Consider the following 5,334-nt stretch of genomic DNA (forward strand, 5'->3'; position numbering starts at 1 on the left):
CACACACACACACACACACACACACACACACACTCCCCGCCAAGTCTCGTGGGCGGGGAGTTGGGTGTGTGTGTGCGTGTAAGGTCATAGCATTACCCATAGATCGGTCATACGAGCTCTGAGCTCTCTTCCGGGAGGGAAATAGCTATCGATCACGAGTCCAACACGGGATCCAAAGACCAAGGTGAATCACACACACACACACACACACACACACACACACACACACACACACACACACACACACACACACACACACACACACACACACACACACACACACACACACACACACACACACACACACACACACACACACACACACACACACACATACACACTAAATTTACTTTCACAATTATGGGAAATTACTGGGACTCGACCTACCTAACTAAAGAGATGTTTGGGCCAGGTCACTGTAAAAGATAATGCAGATCTATTGAATATCAAGATCAAGTCACAAACCACGGCAATCGAGGTAGTCCGCTGGTTGGAAGTTAGCTGGCAAAGACAAGTTTACGAACATTTGGATCAGGAGAGATGCTACTTAGTGAACGTGTGAACGGGGTATTTGGTTATCGAACAACGTTCGACAACCAAATACCCCGTTCACACGTTCACACATCACTTTAAACACGTGTCTGTCGAACCGCGTTCGACGAACCGTTCGACCGTGTGAACCTCCTCTTGGTGTAAAGGAGTGAAAGCGAAGTTCTTGTTGATAAAGAAAAGGTTAGGAACGAAAAAGGAAAGAGAAAATATTTTTTCTGGAATTCTAAATCAAACACTAAGGAAATGGTATAGATTGTGAGAAGTGATCACGGCAGCATAAAAGACACTGAAAGGAAACTAAAATGTCTAAAGTATGATGGTTAATTGAAATGAATGAATACTAAGTGATAAACCTGATGTTTTACGTTTAGAAATGTTGATCCACATCTGGGGGATAATTGGTACACTATTAGATGAGACTGAATATATAAAATAGGATGAAATAAAATGGGATTAGGGTGATGATGGTAGTGAGAAATTACACAACAATGGATAATGCAACACTGAATGAAGGCGAAGATAAGAAAATTAATTTTGGAATTCAGCCAGAGAGCCAGATAGATGAGACCTCAGAAACATACGTTCTTCCTAAGACGAAGAAAACTATTGAATGAACTGACAGTATAATCCTTGTGGGAGAATTTAATTGCAATAAGGTGAATTGGGGGAATGGGAGGCATATGGTATTCAAAACTCCTGGGGTAATACTTTGTTAAATATTGTAATGGATAACATAATCAATAAATGGATGAAAAGAGTAAGAGAAAAAAATATTTTAACAAGATTGATTCTTGCTACTTATCCAGTAACCAGATGTTATTGGTTCACATAACCATCTTTACCCCATAGAAAAAATACCCGTAAATACTTGAATTTCATTTGGAAGACGAGAAAACAAGGCCAAGAAAGTAATCATACATGTAAGGTGGACTAAATTTTGGGAAGGCATACTTCTTGGGCTTGAAGATCTTTTTTGGAGAAGCTGACTGGGAGGAATTCATGACTACTATTAAAACTTAAATGAAACGGAACCTGTTTTTTAACTTTTGTAACTTGGGTGTGAATGAACATGTGCCAAAGGTCAGTGAAAAAATACAGGATTGGTTTAATAGAAAAAAATGAGGCAGCTATTATCAGTCAATCAATCACTGCCTTGAGGTTCACTAAGTGGAAAGTCTGCAGCTCCACGGTGGCTGGCAGTGGTCCTTAGGACCTCTGGGAAGAAATTCTGGACTGCTGTCCATGTTGCATCAATAAGAACATAAGAACATAAGAATAAAGGAGACTGCAAGAGACCATAAGGCCTATAGGCAGCTCCGTGGGTTTGTTTCTATGTCATTGGTTGAAAGTTGCAGAGAGAGGAGAGCAGTTACCAGTTGTCAGCTTTCCATGTGTGAAAAAAGCATAAGAAGCATAAGTGAAATTGATAGAGATCTTGGGCTTAGTCTAGAGACCAAGCGTCATCCCATTAGGGGTCCCATTCCTGATGGGGGTGAGTGGATTGGCTGGTTTTGACAATGAGTAACTTTGGTGTCCATTCTGCAGAGCGACCAGTACCCATCATTGGGGCTAGACAGTGATTTGTGGGCCAATATGATGGTCACTGCCAGTTACAATGAAGTTATGGGTTTCCTGATTGCTACCAAAAGAACACAATAGAAAATAAAAGACCTGTTTTCCCATATGTTCTGTTTGTTTTTTCATGTTTTCTTTCTGCCAGTTGTTTATTAGTTTGGTGGCGTTTTTGTTTAACTGATGTAGTTGTTCTTTTGTTCTGTTAGATTTTTTTTTAATTTACTTTTTTTTTTTTAGGGTAACTATCTCTCGAGTGTAGTTGGGTTGTATTTTTTTAGCATCTTGGAAAGTGTCTTTAGCTTGCTTGTTGCTGCTGTTTCATCCATTGTTCTATCTAAGGATGGGAACTGGTCTGTGCCAAAGGCTATTTGCTCCAGGTCTTAGTATACTTAGTTGCTTGCATTTCACTTTCAGGTCCTCAATGTGTGAGCTGAAAGACATGAAAATAAAAAATGAGGTCTAGGATTTTAGGGTTTTTGTCCAGTGAGCTGGTTCTTTAATCTTACTGTTGGATGTTTCTTTGACTCATCGTTGTCTGAAGTAGCACAGTGGGTATGACTACCAGGCCTGCTGCCGATTGCACTTGGACACCACTCAGGTCAAAGGTACGGGTACCAGAGGCGGAAATGTGAAAAATGAGAAAAAATACTAAAATTTGGCAGGTCACCACACACACGCCCTTGGGCCCACGTTCTTCTCTTAGGGTACTGTGCACTGCTGTCCCCTCTGGGCTAAGTTTGGGCCAAATCGTTGACACGACGATTTTTGTAAAAAAATATGTGGGGTCCCTTTGATATATATATATATATATATATATATATATATATATATATATATATATATATATATATATATATATATATATATATATATATATATATATATATATTATATATATATATATATATATATATATGGTTCTGGGGTCATTTTTGTGACCTGCTCCGATTGGGCCACCATCTGACCCACAGGTGGAAGGCCACCAGGACTGGTGCCGATTGCACTTGGACACCACTCAGGCCACAGGTACGGGGGCTAGAGGCGGAAATGAGAGAGAAAAAAAAGGCTCAAAATTGGCAGGTCGCCCGTCCAGGTTCCTCCCGTCTACCTCGCAGAGCACTGTGCACGCCTTTCCCCTTCTGGGGTAAGTTTGGACCAAATCGGTGACGTGACGATTTTTTGTGAAAATCCGTTTGTTACCCCGTTTGATTTTTTATTTTTTTTTATTTTGGTGACCTGCTCCGATTGGGCCACCATCTGACCTACAGGTGGAGGTATCACGAGACTATACAACACACTATTCATGACGCTTTTTTCATCATTTAAATCGTTAAGGAATTTACTACAACTGTCTCGAGGTTTCCTGTTGGGGAGGAAAATAAAACTATCAATTAGTCAGTCAATCCGTAGCCTCGGACCTCTTTCAGGTGATCCACAGCCACAAGAAACTCGGCCATGGGCACCAAGTTGGTCCATAGGTTTCAATGTATTCACCTTATAGTGCTCTGTCGTGTATGATTTGCATGAAATAGCAGGTAAATGATATATTCACTGTTACACGCGGGAAGTGAAATTCATTCCTCGTAGGAAATGCACATACTCTACACGAACAATAACACTCCCATACACACAAACATACACACATGTTTTTTTACTAGAATTCACTTTATTTTCAACTTTCTCTTAGACTACAGCTTTTTATTTCATTTTGCCGCTTATTTAAAAACAATCCTTCTTTCTGCCTTTCTCAACAATTATATCTCTGACCTACTTCCCCACTTTCGTTGTAGCTATCGACGCCAGCCCTCTTCCCTTTGTCTCCTGAGGTAGGATAGATAAATAGACAAATAAATACATCAATTAATTAACTATTCACTAACTCACAACACGCTAATTGGCAAATAGACCCTTTTATACACAACTATCCTCTTTTTTTCAGACTATCATTTCTTCCCCATCCACAAAAAAAGGATACCTGGAAAGCTGGTGGTGTATCTCGCTTTCCCTAATCCTTATCCTAGTATACAGTTGAGCTGCTCCAGTCCATCGCTGATGACCGGAATGATGCACTTTTCAGTACATGGTATGAAAACAAATTTAACAAAATCATGTGGTGACAGTGTCAAGAGATCCCAGAAACCTAACTCAGTAGCCTGGTAGTGCCTCAAGTTGAATCAGTGACGGTAAAACTGCTGACAGATTGACGGCCATGAGTAAGGAATTCTCTGAAAAAACTTGGTCCACCATATCCGCTGTTTCGAAATACCAATATGTCACGGGAAATAAAAGTAATAATATATAAATCTATTTTACACACGATTCTCATGGGCGGGAGTGAGGCATGAACTATTAGCACCAAAACGCGCACTCAAGACCCAGTCAGCTGAAATGAGGATCTTTAGACTTCTACACGGAGTCACAAGACGAGATCACATTTGCGATAGAACCATCAGGAGAGACGTTCACGTTGAAGACATCGACGATATTGTTAGAACAAAGCAGCTAATATGACCCTGCCCTCTCAAGCGTATAAACCATCATAGAAGACCTATTAGGGTTTTTGAATAGATTCCTCTCATCAGAAGACCACGGAAAAATAGAAATTAAATGGATGGACAACGTCTGATGAGCATGGGAATATCAAGGACGGAAGCTGAAGATAGAACCATCATGGAGACATGAAAAAGGCCCGGTACAGGCCATGGGGAACAAATAAGCAATAGAATTAGACTAGTCTGGTAGTCAGAAAGGAGGATTGGAGCCGGAATGCGTTATTGAATAGATGCCGCGAGATTGGAAGAGTGAGACCAGACAAGTAAAGAGACGTACTAAAGAAGCGTACTGATTGATGTGGCTTAGGCTGGTGCAATCGTGCGTTGGAAGACACCTTAGCACAGTAATAGACTCCGAATGGCTGATTTTCATGTCAAAATATTTTTTTAACGAAAATCACCAAGTAATGTTTTGGGACTCAGCTCAAGGTAAAAGAAATTGCTTTCATCTGAACATTTATCCTCGGCAATTCTAATTGTTATTTCGAACTATATGTTCTTTTTATTATTTATACTTCATGTATATTTATTCAATGTCAAATAAACTTATTATTATCATTATAACAATTGTATACGGTGGGTATATACTTAATATATACGATAATTTGTTTTTCTTTGGTGCGAGCTACTCGAGGGTCGTCTGTTTTGTAAACAA

Source organism: Oratosquilla oratoria, chromosome 30 (genome assembly GCF_046742065.1).
Source record: "Oratosquilla oratoria isolate Oo_2021 chromosome 30, ASM4674206v1, whole genome shotgun sequence".
In the NCBI taxonomy this organism is placed as follows: Eukaryota; Metazoa; Arthropoda; class Malacostraca; order Stomatopoda; family Squillidae; genus Oratosquilla; species Oratosquilla oratoria.